Source organism: Euprymna scolopes, chromosome 5, assembly GCF_053919585.1.
Source record: "Euprymna scolopes isolate OS-2025 chromosome 5, ASM5391958v1, whole genome shotgun sequence".
Taxonomy (NCBI): domain Eukaryota; kingdom Metazoa; phylum Mollusca; class Cephalopoda; order Sepiida; family Sepiolidae; genus Euprymna; species Euprymna scolopes.
This window is the reverse complement of record NC_136486.1, coordinates 113,458,212-113,477,826: the sequence shown is the minus strand read 5'-3', so window position 1 is coordinate 113,477,826 and position 19,615 is coordinate 113,458,212. Positions and strand designations below refer to the sequence as shown.

The following is a 19,615-nucleotide window of genomic DNA, read 5'->3' as shown; positions in this document are numbered from 1 at the left end:
CTTGTAGCCAAGTTGATTATTGAAATGCTCATATCTTTGATTCTATGGGACGAAACTACATGAAAATTTGCAGGCTTTTTGAAAATTATAACATTATGGTTAAAATTTGATGACAATTGGTAAAAACCAATAAAATATGCCCAAATTTGCCTACATCTGTATATGTAGTGTTTTGGCAAGCAGCTTCAGTTTTGGTGCTTTGGTTGTCTCGCCTGTGGCCATGCCAAACCCGAATGGATGAATGGATATATATATATATATATCCATCTCGGTCGTACAAAATTTTAAAAAACTGTCAAACAAAACCATTTCAAGTGTTTGATAAAAAACAAGTCGAACATCATCCCCTCTACTGTTTGAAATGAAGTCTGAAAGACATTCTTCACTATTTTCATGAGACATGTTTTGTTTCATAAAATTAGTGAAGAATTTCTTTCAGACTTCATTCCAACAGTAGAGGGGAGGATGTCAGATTTTTATTTACTTCACTGTTGGCTACACTTTTCTTTTTCAAAAGTTTCCAGTTGGAGACGTTTTCTTATTTCCTTTTGCTACCCTCACTGGGGGAGATGTTATTTTCATTTAAAATAACTGAAAACACCGGAGAAACATCATCTTTAATATAACTAAATAACACACACACTATATATATATATATATATATATATATATATATATATATATATATATATATATATAAACAGATCATAGTTAAAAAAAAACTAAAAGCTTAAAATGTAAGCATGAAAACAACTATTTTTCACAAAAGATTGCATTAAACAATTTTAATGTGGATGGCAAAAAAAAACAAAAAAACAAATAGCAAAAATGAGGCAACACTTCTGCTAAAGTCTTTTGATCTAGCAACTACAATTCTTATGACCTGGCACTTCTGTTGAAGAGTTAGAAATACACAGCACCATGGCACAAATTTCTAAGTGTCCTCAACTCAAGTAGTATTCAATTGATGGTATAATCATAATGATAAAGTTGTCTGACAAAGCAAAAGGCAAGTAAAGTGCCGTCTTTGTTTAGCAATATGTGGGAGGGGGGGGATGAAAGAAAGGCAGGAGGAGAAAGGGTGAAGCAAATCCTAATATGTTAGTCATTCAATAGTAAAGTTGAACAAAATGTCTGCTGAACAAAAAAAAGAAAGCTCACTTCTAGCATATTGCAAGCTAAACTACATCTCTGAATGAAAACATGTCAATGAAAAGAATCTTTTTTTTTTTTTGGATAAAATAAGCCATCGTTAGAAATTCATTTATTAATTTGAATATGAATAACTATAAACTGAAGAAAGGTCTAAAAATAAATAAAAAATTAAAAAAAAATAAAAATAAAGGATGTTTCTTATTTGCCATAAAAGTTCATATTGTTCAATTGTTATTTTTAGATAAAATAATCACTCAGGAAATGCTTCAAGTAGATTTATGGACGGATTCATTTCAAGACTCAACTATAGAAAAATCACATGAAATTTTTATTTGCTAAGTTAGTCACAAAAATGGAGAGTGTGTTTGAATGAGAAATTTTTCCAGGCGTTGGAGTCAGGTATTTTTAAACGTCATTTAAAGTGTGTGTGTGTATATAAGAATCCCCATGTAAATAAATTTTCAATAGTCCTAAAATGATGACCATCATAACTGTAGAATTATTGGTAAAGATAAATAATTTACGAACAGTAAAACTTTTTCAGGGCTGGATAAGCATGTAAAATATCTTTGATCCTCTATAATAAACAGCCATTGATCACAACTTTTGATGAACTGGGGGGAGTGCACTTTTAGATATTTGTGAGGGATAAAAAACAGATCTTATCAATATTTAGGGGGGGGGGCATATTTTAGTACTCTTTGAGGAAAAAAAAAATCTTTTTTTCTAGAATTTACAATAATTGAGGATTCCATTGATACTGAAGTTTGCTAGGTTCTAAGCAAATAAAGGAAATCTTTGTTATTTGAAAATAGATATTTTCAGTGCTATTTCATCTTTCAAAAGGGACAAACCAGTTTTCCAAAAGAAAAATCTAGCCAAATCAGTTTTGTGTTCATATAATTTCATTCTGTGAAAAACTAATGAATCAATTTTAGGAATTCAAGTGACAAAACTATAAGGCCAAAAATAATAAAATAAAAATTCAAATCAATTTAAATTAAAAATTCCACTCGTGAGCATTTTTATTTTTCAATATTTCTTAGAGATGAATATTAAACACATTTTCTTTATAATCTGTACAATTAAATAAATGCAACTTTGTGTGTGCGTGTATGTGAGTTCGTTCCTTATCGACTCCAAAATGGCCGAACAGATTTTCTTAAAAATTTACAGAACTTAGAGTATAAGTCTGGGAGTGATCTCAGTTAAGTTTTGTCTCAGAATACCCCAATAATCGAAACCGTTATTTTAATTTATATATCAGTAAAGCCGTTTTTTCCATGTCATTGCTTAACAACAATGATAGAATGGGCCATGCAAATTCTACTGTAGGTAAGTTTATAGCATGTTTTTTTTTGTTTTGTTTTTTGCAAGATGTAGTCTGTAGGTTCAAACTCCGCACGTAAATTTCTTAATTTTTTTCATTAACTGCAAAGAATTTTATAAGACTGGAAAATTTACATGTTTTTTTTTTGTTTGATATTTTTTTCTTTGCATGATGTGGTCTGTAGGTTCAAACCTCGCACGTAAATTTCTTAATGTTTTTTTTTTTTTTTTTCGTTAACTGGAAAGAAGTTTATATAAAATAATTTTATAAAAGAAACAGTAGGTTCTCTAGAGTGCAATGTAGAATAACATTTTAGACAAAGTTACTGCATAGAGGCATGTGAAGCTTTCTCCTGGGCGATTTCACGGATTTCAATTACAATAAAAATATAGGAGTGTAAAATATTTGATAATCATTCAATCCCGGGCAACGTCAGGTCTCTCTGCTAGTAAAATATAAAGCAGAACTATAAAATGTAATTGTAATGATGATTTGATGTCTGTAACCAAATCTTTGTCACATTTCAATTTAAAATACTGAAAATAGTCTTATTTTAATATTAATATTGCTGCTAGTGCAGAGTTATATTCTATTCAAAACATGCAAGGATTAGTATTTATATTATATATATGCAGTAAAAAAAAAAAAAAATGTCTATTACAAGAGTAAATGTGATGCCTAATTTACATAATTTTAAAAAAAGAAATTTTAATTGCCAGGTGTTATTGATTTCTAACTGGGCTTATTTTCCAACAAATGCACAAAAAAAACTAAATTGTGAAAATGTAAACAAGACCTTAAAGAAATTCATGAAAACTATACCATGACTACAGCCAGAAAACAAAACAAATAAAACAGAAATCAATATTTTTCTTTACCACAAAATGAAGATGCAATATGTACTGCAATGTTCGTCAAACTTGTTTTATTCACTTTCTATTTTGCTCTCTGTTCGATGTTGTGGTGCCGTTCATAATTTTATACAGAAAAATTACAAAGTAAAAAATGCAATTCTTACCGGTTGTGATTTTTTTTTTTTTTTTACTTCTTGATTCTTTTAGCGCTGGCTTCCCCAAACAGAATCAAGCCCCTTGGCGAGGGGGTTCAAGTGAAGGCTGCCAACATCCCAAGTGAACTAGGTACTATGGATCCATAAGGATTCTAATATGATATATTGAAGTGCCAATCACCAAATCAAAATTTATACACTTTAATACCTTTTCTAGTTAATAAATTAAATCGTCAAACAGAAAATTTTGGCATTCAATTTTATGTCTGATTATGAAAAAAATATATTAAATAATTCTCTAGAAATTCTTATTTAAATGATTTCACTTCTAAGAAAAGTGACTAAAACTTTTGGTCTAAAAAAAATTGAAATCCAGGAAACCTTGCTTAATTAATGTCTATTAACTATGGATCAAACTTCATACAAATCAGAAATATATTTTCATATATGGAGCATTATATGACCATGGCCATTAAAATACTGTAAAGAAACTGAAATTTTGAGAATATGTATTACTTGAAGTCTAATCCCTATAATTAGAAAAACTATGAAACTTAAAATGTCTATCTCCTTACACAAAACTACATTTAACTAAATATAGCCTACATTACCCAATCTTACGACTAGCATTCGTGTTTTAAAATTCATAGCGATCAGTTAATTAGTTTCAGACAAATAGTAGTAATTGGTGATGAATACACGAGATATATATATTATTATATATCGCATCATAATAGGTTAAATAGCTATTGGAAAGTGTTGGGCCCCATTATGAAATTGGCGTCCAAACTATTCAAGTCTTATCACTATTTCTCAAGTTTATTTTTTATTATTTCCATGTATTTTTATGCCTTCCTCTATGAACTGGATCTGTTAACTTAATTACTCTACATCAATGGTTATCAACACTTTTTTTAATCATGACTTTCTTTTCTTTTTAATGTATTTTGGTGAACCCTTATAGCTTATTTTATTTTTCAGTAATATAAAGAAAACCAAAGAACATATCAACAGTTTATCTTGAAGGATGACTTTCTTTTCTTTTTAATGTATTTTGGTGAACCCTTATAGCTTATTTTATTTTTCAGTAATATAAAGAAAACCAAAGAACATATCAACAGTTTATCTTGAAGGAAGACTGAACCGATATTAACGTTATATGTACCATGGAGGTCCACATGGACCCCGGTTGAGAACCATTGCTCTACAGAATTCTTTTTTATTGGGGAAAGAGATTCTTTGAGATGAGACTTCATAATTTGTGTATTTATTCTTTTGCAGACATCTTCATAGTTATTGTCGTTTCACTATGTGATGCCTGGTGAAACAAATATGAAGATGAGGATAACAGTCTGGGAAAGAATGAATACACAATGAACTCCCATTCTTTCAACATGACTATACCATCAAAGTCTCCTGTTCTGCATACATTTCGTTATACTATGCAGATTTAATCTTCCTAAGGTCATCAAAACTAAGGCTTTTTTTTTGTTTTGTTTTTTTTTACATGTGTGGGGGGGGGATAAAGAAAATTACATACAATCACTAAATTTTATATAAGAGAAATAACTGTCATATTTTAATATTTCAAGCATTTTTTCTAGACACCTGAACAACTATGAAAACCTTAGTATGAGAAAAAGGGAACCTTTCCACCAAAAATCAATTTGCATTACTTTGGTAGCACCATGCTAAAGCAGTAGCAAATGAGGAAGTTCCTTCTGGTTACAATCCATCAAAATTACATTTTTCAAAATAAAAATACAAACATCGATTACTTTATGGACATAACATTCATCTTGCATCATCCAACAAAGGCCAATTCCTATGTTAATGCCCACCTCTCTACTCATCAACCTCCAAAAAACCAATGAAGATCCACGATATTCTGGAATTGTCTAGTTAGGATTTTATTGATTTCTCAATCCTACGAAATAACCAGTCAGTATTAACATGCACTGGACCGACTGCGGGAGGTTATGACTACTTGTTCAACAAATTCATTTTACCGAGATGTCTGCTGCTCATTCTATTGCAGGAAAATATTACAATAAACATGTTATACAAGACAATTAGGGAGGGATGGGTGTCTAATGTTACAAAAACAAAAAGTGAATAGATCACAATAAGAAATCAGTTCAGTACATTTTGACTCAGAATATTCATCATGAGAATACTTCCATTTTGATTTACATTGTACTAAAAAAAGACACTGAATTCTTTGATCTTAACTGATCTTTTAATAGTCAATCACTTAAAAAGAAATATGCTTCGATAAGTAGCTTTGTAAATTAATTAACATAAATAATAAATTCGTTAAAATAAAAACGTTGAGAAAATAAAAATTTTTATAAAATTAGATTCATTTATTTCTATCTATATATCTATAAGAGTGAGAATGTGTGTGTGAGGACAATTTTCAACCTATATACTCAAATTTTTGATCTACAGACTTTAAATTTGGTATATAGGATATTCAGATATGTGGACAACTTTTAATCGGTTTTCATCCAGAAAAAAAAGGCTGCTAAGGGACCCAAATTGAAAGATTTGTATGAGGGTGGAGTGGGGGTGGTCATAGGATTTTTCCGTGTCAACTGTGGCACAACTGTGCATGCGCAAATTGTTCACATCACAGATTCTTTATGTTAAGAATAAGTTTTAAAATACTTTTTTAAAGATAGTGGCACGATGGCCTAATGGTTATTGTACTTGATTCACTGTCTTTTAGGTGTTGGTTTCGATCTCAGCTTGAGTATTTTATTTTTTTTTTACTTGCAAGAACTGAACTGTTTAGAAAAAAACAATACTTGCATGCACGTCTCAGTTTCTGTAGGAATTAAAATGATATTTATGCGTATTTTACGACCTAGCAATGACAGATGGTTTGCTAGTATAATTATAATTTTAAATAATTATTTTTAATACCTACAAGCACTAGTGTTTTATCCTTCCGGAATCATCAATGCAGGAAGGTTATAATTGTCACTGATGGTGAGATTCAAACCCCAGCAACAAAGTCATCTGTCTCCATTAGAAAGGAATACCGCAGGGTCACCATCAACCACAATGATATTCAAGTGAAATTAAGCATTTATAAAGGCATAAACGTTATACAAGAACAGTCTACAGTGATCAAGCGACTAAAGTCACGATCTTGCATACAGGTTAAATAACCAACTTTTACATTTCAACAGACAGTGCTCAACTGTTAAACTTCTTTAAGAGGTAGAAATTTATATATATATATATATATATATATATATACACACACTAGCAAAAGTACCCGTCGTTGACTGGGTTCAAAAACACCCTCCAGAAAATGGACTCTGATTTATGAAAGTAAGATAGGTTATGAAAAGGAAGGGTTGTAAAGAGATAGCTTCGAATTTGGGGGTATCAAATCCCGAAGCAAAATATGATAAAAGTAAAAATAAAATAGATAAACCCCATAATTTATTATACCATACCTGTTCACACTGAAACACTTATCACAATATTATGTGGATCTATATTAAAAAACCTTGTTAAACTTTGTGACATATTTCCATTCTATGGAGGTCAGGTGCGAACAAACAACCCATAATTTTATTATACCATATTCCTTCAAACTGAAACATAATTATCAAAGTATACTTACGCAGATAGATATGAAAAGTCTTTATTATAGTTAGTGCCTATTTCCATTCTATGGAGGCCAGGCGCAAACGCAGACCCCACAATTTTATTATACCATCCCTATTTACGTTAAAACATACTTAAAAAAGTATTCTTATGTACATCTATATCAAAAACACTTGTAAACGTTTTTTTTTTTTTATTTAGTTTTTTTTATTTCCATACTTTGTGGACCAGGCGCGAATGCAGACACCACAATTTTAATGAATCACCGTTCTGCCAGATCAAACATACGCATTCCTGTGTCTCGATACATCTTCTATCATTATATGTAATCAGTTTTTTAAAATAGTCAACCATATAGGAGCCTATTCGTGACCAGGCACACACACACACATTCAGCTTTATATATATATTAATATACTCCTAGTGTTATATAAGATAATATATCCCAGGTTATGCCGGCAGGTTGGAAATTGGAATTGCTGGCAAGTTGGTTAGTGCAAAAAAAGTTCTAGGAGTTATAGTTGATGTATATCAAACGGGTGGCTAGGGTCAGCGATAACAACTGAAGGTGATTGAGTTCGCATGAAAGAAAAACGATGCATGAAGAGATCTTTTGGTTCGCATGAAAACTCAGTTGGTTTTCTGCATTTAGATGAAGTGGATGTCTTGGTTAGGCGCGAAGATGCATTGAAGAAAGAAACATAAGTTTAAGTGGTCAACAATGCAATGCTTCCCACCCCGTTCACTCATTAGATGAAATAAAGCCATGCTAGAAATCGGTGTTGTGTTTCTTTGTAAGATATTCTTCTAGCATCAAGAAAGCATCCCCAGAGAAGACCAAAAACAGGGGGAAAAAAAAAAAAAAAAAAAAAAAAAATAGTATGGTGACTTTATCAAAATACATATATATACACACACTAGAATGGACACGACCACATGTATAGGCATACATACAGAAACTAATAATGAAAGGTTTCCCATTTTTATTATGTCAACAATTTAGAATATTACAAAATAAGTTTTCAAAATCTTTATGAAAAGTTTAAGTATTGGAGAATAATTCCATATTGTGACAATAGATATAGTTTGTAAATGTTAGAAGGGGGAAAGGAAAACCATTGCATTTTCAAAATAATGCAGGAAGGAGTATGAATAAAACTTTTAGCTAACATCTTGGAAAACAAACTTGGACCAGCTAGTCTAGATTTCTATTAATATAAAACTACAAATTACTCCTTATCACAATTATTTTACATATGTGTGTAATTGTTCGAAATGATAAACAATTGTTGATAACAGTATTGTCAAAACAAGAAAAACAAACATGTTAGATGTTCAATACATTTTTCTTGAGAAGCTGCGCAAAAACAAAGAGTTTAGCCAACTTTCAGTTGCCCTTTGATTTCAAATGAGACGTTAATCCAAGCTTTCATCATTATAGTTTATGAGGATTTTATGCTCATTAGCGGTACCTCTCTCCTCTGTAATAAAAGTTGATGTAACAGCAAATGCCAAAGGGTAAAACCTATTGAGATCTGGACTTTCTGGAGGCCATTCATTTGATTCAATGCAGTCAGGAGTAGTAAACGAGCCAAACAACAGTGTCTTCAGATATCTGAGTCTTTACTTCATATTGTCTGTCCATTTATTACCTCCCATTATTTGATTTACATCATGGAACATTTGTGTACACATAGCTGATTCACTGTTTTTGTTTTTTTTAAATTCTATTTTTTTTTTTTTTTTTCATTCTTTTTGCGAAGTACTCTGTAGTACAGTATTCATCAGAAATGATATGAAAATGTATGTGCAGATCATTATTTCTGCCTTTGGATCAATCTGCATTGCCCAAGATTACAATGTTGAACTTGAATCGTATCTGCAAATTCAAGTAAGTGTAAAAATATAAATATAAAATTACTATGAAAACCCATGAAGTCATTCATTCAGTTATGGTTGAATTGTTTGGAAGGGGAGGGTGGTAAAGCTAGTTAAATATAAAAGAATAACGACAAAATCCTAAATTAGTCACTTTCTGCTTGCTATAGCTTCTTCTCAATCATGAGTTACACTGTATTGCTACTTGTGTTATTCCCTTTTATTTGTAATGGATTCTTCCAATCTTTAACTACATTCTGTTAATAAACACAGAGAGGGAGAATACAAAGAAGAATGCTATGAGACTATAAATGAGAGAGAAAGATGAACCACTGTCAGTTAAGCATGAAGATGAATTAAAATTGAAGGGTTTTTGGGGGTTTTTTCAAACATAACTCAATCCCCAAATTGTTGGAATCCCAAAAGTTTAGCATCTATTTTGTGCAAAAGAAATATACACGAAAAAAACTTCGGTAAACAAATGCTAATAGCTACATAATTTTTTTTTTTTTTTTTTTTTTTTTTTTGTAATGTCATCAAAATCGGAGGCATCTGAATTTTCACAAAGGGATTTCCACCCTCTTTGGACGAAAACTAAATATAGCTAACATTACCTATCTCTTTATGCATAGCACCTGATTACATTGATTAACTTTGAATGTTATCCCATTAAAACAAACATGCAACTAGATGTAGAGATATATTGAAGCAACAAACAATATTTAATTATTTTAGAATTACAAATCAAGCATTTGACGGAGGGGGGGGGTCATGCTGTCGCTTAATAGTACTGTTCAGGTCATAAGAATAAATTTAGCAGAATTTGAACTTCACATGACAATGCCATGATCCATATTGCTACTCTGCTCCAAACATTTAAATAAAAATTGCAATTATAATTACCGTATATGTCGGTGTATAAGGCGATCGTCAGATAAGACGAGGTACAAAATTGGAGTAAATATTAATGTGTCATATCGATTGTAGGAGATGACTGCTGAATCACGAAACCAGGTTTATTTAACCTAGGCTAGAGATTGCAACACCCGGTATCTTATGAAATATTGGTTTTTAAAGATTATTTTTTAACTTTAAGGGTCATCTTATACGCAGAGAAACACGGTATCTTTTTTTTTTTTTTTTTTTTTAAACAGCATCACTTCATTCATAAAAGTGTGCTGAAACTTCCTCAGCTCCAATAAAGAAAGTGACCCAGTTATTAAAAGTACATGCAATCCCACATATATGCCACCTACAGTTCAACATGCTTCAGCACATAAAGAAACAATGTCCCCAGTTATAATAAATTAACAATCGTATAAAGAGGATTGGGAAGTTTTCATTAATCTCTCATTTGTAGATTTTAAGTAAAAGGATCAAGATGTTAAATTTATTTAACTGTAAAACGTGCAGCATGGATGGAAATCAATATTTTAATACATAAGAAGCAATTACTTAGCTTTGATCACATGGGATAAATACTTCAGTTATAGAAAAAATGAAATTAAAATGATAATACACACACACACACATATATGTTAGTACATATCTATTAAATGACATTAAAACAAACGGTAATATATACAGAAATCCGTTTAATTCTGCTCAACACTTTCTTAGATAACTGAAGACATGCTTACATACAATAAAAGCCGACATCAACCCCTCCCCCGGTCAACAGGTCCAAAAAATTAAATCTCCAACATAAGCTCCACACTATCTACCAAACTCCAACGCCTGTCCCATCATCACAATATCGCATTTCCGTGCTTCTTTACAAATACTTTACTGGAATGCGTTCTGACAAACCCATAGTACTTGTAAATACACCTACCTCAACTAATCCAACAAGCAGCAAAATCTCGCCCCTTTACTGTAGAGATCCTTAGATCCTGGAAAGACTTCTACTCAGTTTCTTTCTCTCAAACTGTTAGACTTTGGAATTCCCTCTGGTTTCCTGCTTCCCTGGCAGCATTGGTATGCAGAAGTTCAAGTGTAATGTGAACAAAAATCTCATTGATCAACACCTGACATGTAGATATGGTCCCAAATAGTAGTCCAGGCGGTACTGTGCTTTGTTTGACGTGAATAAGAGCATAAATTAATTATTGGGTCATATCCTTATAGAGAAGTTATCACTTTACACAAAGTGCCGGGGTTTTTTTTTTTTTTTCTTGATTTTTTTTATTTATAATTTTAAAAAAAATAAATAAAATAAAATAACCACCAAAAGGACATTTTTAATTTAGCTTCTGTGGGGGATCTAATTTGGGCTTCATTTAAAGCCTAGTTAATATACTTAAACGTAATTTGGCTTCAGGAAGGGCATCCGGCATAAAAAAAAAATTTGCTTTGATTAACGAAAAGTTCCAACCTTAACACATGCCAGCATGTAAAACCACCATTAAGCTGAATTTGATGGCAAACACTGCAAAAGCCTCTTTGGAAGATAAATCCGAATTTAAAAAAATAAAAAAATTTTAAATAATTATAATAATAAAAAAAAGTCATTGAATTGGAGCAAAAATTACGATCGCCTCAGTCTAAAAGGATTTCTCCTCTACCCATGGAGAAGATAGGTATTAGTTTGATCCTAGCGCAAAGGCTAAGTGGAGGTGCAGTAATAGCTTTAGTAATGTTGATTTTGACCATTCATGACACTATATTAAATTTTGTACAACCCAGGCAACTATAATAAATTAACAGAGCTGGATTTGTGAAAACTTTTTCAAATGAAGTATACCGTTTCAATTTTTTTTTTAACTTTCAAATCCAATGTTCTACTCCCCCTTTTCTTCTAACATCAATATCGAAATTACCCCAGCTCAAAATTGATGTAATACTTAATTTTACAGATTTCTTTTAAAATGTTCTAAAACACTGACATCATAAAAATGTGAAAGAATTCATTTGCCACTTCAGTTGTATCAGTATGAATGTATTAATATAGGTTTGCTGTTTATTTTTTAATATAAGCTGTACCTACCTGGCGTTGCCCAGAAATCTTTACCCCCCCCCATCACCACTACCCAAGTTTTAATTTCATGTAAGAAAATATTTACACTCAATTTTTAAATAATTCAAGAAAGTTATACTTTCCCTTATGTCTTTTTTTTTCTTAAATTTTTAAATCCTCTCGATGTACATACTCCCAACCAACCTGACAAGCAGCAAAATTCCATCCCTTCACTTGAGATCACTAGATGCTGAAAAGCCTTCTAATGTAATAGTTTCTTCCCTCAAACTGTTAGGCTTCAGAATTACCTCCCGGTTTATTTGACTGTATTGACATGCAGAAGTTTAAATGTACTCAACTCCCCACAATACCCTATTAGATAGGATTCTAAATAGTAGTTTCTTATGTCCAAGTGGCAATATGTTTTGGTTGACTTTTTGAAAAAAAAAAAAGTATTTAAAAAAGTCAGAAGTGTATTGAATACATTTTTTTGTTGTTCATTTTCTTAACTTAAAAATGAAAATATAATGAATAAACTATTTTTTTTTCTTTCAAGTGTATATGTTTATTTTCGTCCACATACACGTGATCAGTTAAAGCAAACATTTGCTTGTTTTCTTACCCAGTAATTTATTAGTGTTGAACTATAAACTTCAACCCCCCTCCCTTTTTTTTTTTTTTTTTTGTTTACAGTAGGAATAGTTCAGTATTGCTACTAGTACTAATTGTTCAGCAAGAACATTTGAATATTTCTCTAAAACTCAACTGTTTTTTTTTGTTTTTGTTTTTTTCTAAATATCTTCCACTTAATTGTTTTGTTTTTATTCCAATTTAGGAAGCGGTGGTCACATGCAATTAAAAATACATTATATTGAAGAAAAAATTTAATGACAAATTTGTATTAACATTTTAAACCAACATTTCACTCTAGAAAAAGAAGAAAAAAAAAAGATAAACTGATAACTGAATATTTTCGTGAAATTAATCTTCCTCTTCAAAATATGGGTCACATTTTCTCTAAGACAAGACTCTGAGACTATTTTAAAGAAGAAGCAATCATGAAATGAAAGACATAATATACTCATATTCTGACTAGCAATGGTAAAATAGAAAAGCAAGGAAGTTGCATGACCCACCAGCTCTGCTAGGTCATCCAATTTGGCTTAAGGAGGCATGAAAGGAGGAGAGAAAAGTGAATAAGCAATTTATGGCCTCATTTCCTTATTTTCTTTCTTGAGGTTCTTTTATTCTTTGTAGAAGAGACAAAACAGGTGGAGAATGGTAAAGTAGGAAGAGGAAATGTGAGGAGTTTCCAAGAGGAAGAGAGTGGGGGGGGGGGTCTTTTTTATAACTAACCTCTACAACCTTGTGTACTTGGTATATGGTTTAAAGCAACCTAATCAGCAGTATATAATAAACAAAGTGAGGAAACCTTCAAGTTTAAGAGACAAAAACGTCTTAAATATATTTAATAAGAAAAAAAATAAGTTTAATTTACAAGTAATATTCCTTAAAGCTCATTTATTTAGTCTGCTATAAAGATAGAATTAGGGCGAGTTTGATTTTAAATCGTTTAAAATGAATCTAAATAGACAGTTACAGGTTGTGTGTGCGCGCGGACACGTATTTAGAGAGAGAGGGAGGGAGTTAACATTTTCATTTATTGCTTAAAACAAAATAAAAAAAAATGGTAAATAAATGAGAACAAGATGTATAAATAGTTCTCACGTAAAAGGCACTGCAAAATAATAAAAACATATCTATTATTTTAACTACTATTCTCATTTCGGTTGTTACATTCACAACGTTTCAGCCGATGTCACCGCCAACCTTTTTCAGCTCTATCTTTTCTCGACTAGAAGGTTCCTAAAGTTTAAAAAAATACACCTAAAGTAGGTTGTTGGTTACACTGACGAAAACGTTGTGAATCTAACCAACCAAGATGAGAATAGTGGTCCAAAATAATCTACAAAAATCTCAATCCTTATCTCAAAATTTGTTACTTGAGTGTAAGGGGTATTTTTTTACAACCTGCCCCAGCGTAGTATACCCCCCCCAACCTCCCCAATGTGAAGAACGGCTTTCGAGGTCGGGCGGGGGGCATTCCGAAAGCCGTTCTTAACATGTGGAGGTTGGGGTGTTTATAATACGCTGGGGCATGTCGTAAAAATTTACTGTGTAAGGAACTACTGTGATGAATCAAATTTATAAACAGGAACCTGCATAAGAATTGGGCAGCAAGGTGCTCATGTTGGTCTGGTCAGAGAAAGGGGAAGCAGGGAGGGAATTCCAAAAAGAAGCAGTCTGAGGAAATAGAGTAGAAAATTTTTCAATATCTATGGACTTCTAAAGAGAAGGGGTGTGATTTTGTTGGCGAGACTCAAGTATTTACGTTGGGGGATGTACAAGTGCAGCAAATTTACCAGCGCACGTCGTTTCGTAGAAGTACATATACAACAAGCACAGAGATGCAACAGAGGCTGGAGCTTTGCATCCAGTGGAAGACATTGGTTTAGAAATTCTTTTTGGACCCTAGTAATTGTTGCATGGTATGCCTTATTAATCTATCTCATGCCTGGTAAATCATTATAAAGTTTGAATGTCCGTTTTTGAAAAAGAAAAATTGTGAACTGCTGAGTAAAAAAAAAAAAAAAAAAATAACGTCAAAAAGAAAAATAAGATTATTTTTTTTTTTATTTATTTATTTTTATTATTATTTATTTTTTTCTATTTATATGCAAGCGTTTATAAATACGTTCATGTCACACCGCAACACATCATGCTATACACGGGTGTATTTATAAAATGAAGGTTAAAAATCAGTTCAGTGGAATTGAATTGCATAAGAAAACAAATAAAAAAATATTACCGTTCATAAATAATTAAAAAATAATACTTAAGGGGGTAAACATTAGCGTAAATGAATAATACACTCGAAGGTCATCATCAACTAGTGGCGATACAAAATATCAATATTTAAGGGGACAACAGTATGAAGAAAAATAAGCATCAATTAAAATGGCGCTTCTACACTATTGGAACGAAATTTCGGAAATCGTAATATTGAATTTAGCATGAAAACAACTGTATCTATGCATTCCTCGTATTTTTAAGATGATTATATCCAAAAATGACGAAAATAAATACGGTAGAAAATTATTTATTAAAGAAAATAAAAAATAGAATTTGATGAAAACGATCGTAAGACACAGGAGAGTTCAAAAGGGAGGTAGTTTTCCGTTTCGATTTAATCAAGATGGCCGCAATTTTTCACCCGCTAACATGATTAAAGTGTTTTGTTTTTTTTTCTTAATTCAATATTATTCAGGTAATTTCGACTGCACAATTTGGAAGCTACTATTGTAATTTATTAGAATTGGCAAAAAAATAAAATAAAATCAGTAGAAACCATTGTTTTTTTTTATCTGAAAATACCGTTTATCGACTACAAAATTTCGTCCTAATAGTATAGAAGCGCCATTAAAATATTAAATGCGTATATATACAATTATTTTTTAATACAGTATAATGGTCCTTTGTAATTTTTTATTTATTTTAATTCATCCCAAACAAGGCATATTGTCAATGACGTGCAAACGGTTACTACGTTTAGGGGCCAAATTTATAGGGGACATCCTAGATGAGTTGTGTAGCAAGATATTTGTTCACGTTAAATTTAAGTTTCTGCATATAAATACAGTCGGGAGACAGGGAGTATAGTGAGAATTCCAAAGGCAAGCAGTTTGAGGAAAGTGATTAAAGTAGAAAGTTTTCGGCATCTGGAGATCTCTACAGTGAAGGGGTGGGGTTTTGCTGCTAGTCTGGTCAATCGAGGATATTTACATCACAGGAGTAGAAATGTAGCAAGTTCATCGCACAGGTATTTAATAAATTAAACAACCAACATAAAAAGGTATATTACAATAAGTGAACAATGTTATCTTTTAGATTTTTGTTTTTTTTACTTTCATTTTTTATTTGTTCATCCTCCACGATATCTTTTCTCTCACTTTCTTGTAAAAAACATTTTTGGAAAAAAATAATTCAGTGACAGAATACGTCATTAAAATATCAGTTTTGCAATAAAAATCAACGAAAAATCTGATGACTGTTGAAATTTAAATCCCTTTCAAGTTTTAGTAAAAATGATTTTTTAAACAGGTGCATGTTATCCCTCACTCGAATTTTGTTTTTAAATCAGATTTTTATGAAGTTCACTTGAATTACTTCTGTTATCGGTTTGTTAAAAAATTAAACTAAAATAAAATCTTATTAAAAATATTGCTTGGGTGTGAATTTTCAAAAAACAACATGTTGCCATTTACTTGCCTCGCCACGAGGGCAGAGTTAGACATAAGGTCGGTTTTTTAATGTGCTCCCAAAAAGGAGTATTCTGGATAGGGACAAAAATAAAAATTGCCTCAATCTAGAAGGATTTCTCCTCCACTGATCGAGGTCAGAAAAGGTGAAGTGTAGACTCAGAACAGATACTACACTTTGCTCCAAGCCAAAAAGCCAGGAAAAAAAAAAAAAAAAAAAAAAAAAAAAACTATGTTGTCCAACAATTTTATAGATTGAGGAGGGTGTGGGGACACCCAGCAGGGCCAAAAATAAGACCTATCAAAGGTTGGATGAGCTTCTTATGAGCCAACGGCCATCTCCTGCAGCCAGAGTCGGTACCAACGTATCGACCTTGTCTTTCCTTGGGTTCTACCATCTCTGGTCAAGTTCCACTCGTGCTGCTTGGGCAACGCATGAGCTCTCGCAATAGTGGAAGATAGTTACGAGTTAAAAGTCTGGTCAAATTGACGTCGCAACCAGGCGCTTCGGATCCTGGTCAGTAAGGTGCCGCCCCGTCACATCCGTCGCTTCGATGGGGTGGTCAGGCAATCACGGACGTAAATCATTTACCTGTTACAAAATCACAATTCAAAGACTACTCTCCGACTCGGAAGTCACTCTACAGGAGACCAGATTGGCTGGAACTGGCTCCATCTCAGAAAAGAACTACACTTTCTTCTGGACTGGCAAAGCAGAAGAGGAACATCGCATCCATGGAGTAGGTTTCACAGTGACAAACAAATTACTCAGAGAACATGTAGTCGACACTCCGGTCAGCATGTCAGAGAGAATTATGACACTGAAGATCAACTGTGCCGATACACCAGTACACCTCATCAGCTTCTATGCACCAACACTGCCTAGCAAAGATCATGTGAAGGATGAATTCTACGACTGTCTCAACAAAATACTGAGCAGGATCCCAGCCAGTGATCACCTCCTAGTACTCGGAGACTTCAACGCCAGAGTCGGTACATGTCTACCATCTCCGATGCTTGCAACATATCATGGGCATCAATTGGAGGGATAGAATCACCAACGAAGAGATGCTAAGATGTGCCGGCAGCCGTTCTTTGTTCCAGACACTCAAGATACGACGATCGCGCTGGCTTGGACACCTGTGCAGAATGCCCAATGGCCGTCTCCTTCCTAAGGATATCCTCTACAGCGAACTGACAAATGGATCAAGAAGCCGCGGTCGCCCGGTGCTGCGCTTTAAAGACGTGGTCCAACGGGATCTGATCGCTCTTGGCATCGATGTGAATGTGTGGGAGAAGCTAGCTGAAGATAGATCAGCATGGAGGCGTGCCTTGAGTAAGGGTGGTGAAGGACTTCAGAACCTCTGGTTCGAGAGGCTGGCGCAGAGAAGACAAAACTAGTGCATACTTTTACTGTTGCTTGCATTAATCTTTCGTAGATTGCTTGCCATTATTATTATTATTATTATTATAGATTAACCATAAAACACAACAGAAGATAGTTTGAGTTACGAAAGCAATTTAAAAAGATGAACATTTTATATTTCCTTACCAACTTAAATAAAATAGACAATAGATTACAATCTACTAAAGTAAAAAAAAAAAAAAATCCATATCAAAATTGAACCAATTTTATTCCTGACCAATTCATAAAATTTGGATGAAATTCAATAAGAATTTGTGGACATCTAATGTATACCATGTAGTTAACAGATTATATTATTAAGAAAAAATATTCAATAACGTTACATATATAAATAATGGTTGTATAGTTTGGTTTCCGAGATGTAGATCTATTGAAACCTTTGTGTTTATTAAAGAGTGCTCGATGGAGTATAGAGCAAGTACATAGTATGTTTATTATACCAACATTATTGATTACATATATGTATGCACATATGTAACCAATAATGTGTGTATATATATACACGTGTGTGTGTGCATGCATATATATATATATATATATATATATATATAACCGATACACGTGTTTAACTTGCTATAAAGGAATTTAAAAAATAACCCTCAACTTTCAGTTTCTCAGTTCTTTTTGCTTAGAAAAAAAAATTACAAAAAGAAAAACACTACAAAAAATCATCACAAATAAGAACTTTAGTGTGATGAGTAAGTCTGCTGATTTACACTAAGCCACCTATCTTTTCTCCCATTAACCTTCCTTGGAAGTTATTCTCAAAGAATAAGAAAAAAAAAAAAAAAGAACATTCCAGACCCCTCAGTGTTCTCAGACTTGTTTAGCAAATTCTTTTCACAAGATTACATGGACATGTTTGGTTTTTATCATACAAGACTCATGTTCACTTACCCTAGTGAACTGTATAACAGATGTTAGCCAATGACCCTCATCAACTTACTAGGGCTGTTGTGGATGACCAGGGTCTCCTGGGTTAACTAGAGTCCTGAAGCTGTTTAGCATCAGCTTCAGAGTTAACCCTTTCCTCCCCACTTTTTAATTTCCTCTGAAAAAGTAGAAATAGCTAAATGCTGATGTTACTGATAATTTGAAGGATGAATAAGATTAAAATTAAATTTGGCACGTGGTATGTAACATTCCATCAATTTCTATTTATAACCTACCCGGGACATGATTTGTGAATGAACAGAGGATTTATTCAGCTCTATTCAACTTTTGTTGGCAGAAAAAAAAAAAAAAAAATTTAATAGTATAGTTGAATAGGTTTTTGTAAAAAAAAAAAAAAAAAAAAAAAAAATCTTTGTTTAAAAGCTTCCTAAATTTGAACAAGACCAAATGTATTTGATGTAAAAAGAAGATGAAAAGACCTGTGCATATTTATAATGGAATAGGAACTTGTAGAGAAAAGCTGGAAGGAATGGTAAAGGATATTGGCAATCAATACAAAAAATAAAAATAAAGAAATTGACAAACCTGATTTATTTTGTTATTCTATTCAGATTTGTATGAAATTGATCAGATATATCAGGTTGTACATCTTGTGTGCTATTCTTACTGGTAACAATGAAAAATTCGAGAAAATAATTAAATAGTGCAGATCCATAGTCAGAAGTCCAGATTCACAAATCTAAAGGCAGATGTAAATACAATTGTCAAAACCCAGCAAGAAATAAGTCACTGGGCTTTTTTGCTAGTAGCAAAATATCATTTTTAACTCCACTTCATATTTTCTGTCCTTAGTCCATGTAGGAGAAATCCAAAACTGAAGCAATTTTTTTCCAATCCAATGCCCTTTAGGGAGACTGGATTTCCCCCACATTAAAAACCAACCACCTGTGTTACTACCCTTGTGGGGGAAGCAATTAAATAAGAACAAGTCACAAATTATAACCAAATACATAAAGAGTTCCAT

General features: G+C 32.4%; 1 protein-coding gene and 1 pseudogene across 24 annotated transcripts in view; both read right to left on the bottom strand.

Moving 5' to 3' along the window:
- Positions 1 to 19,615, bottom strand: part of LOC145276958 (casein kinase I-like) — a 464,141-nt gene that overhangs the window by 398,809 nt on the left and 45,717 nt on the right. The window lies entirely within an intron of this gene.
- On the bottom strand, positions 16,336 to 16,479 carry LOC145277328 (U2 spliceosomal RNA; annotated as a pseudogene).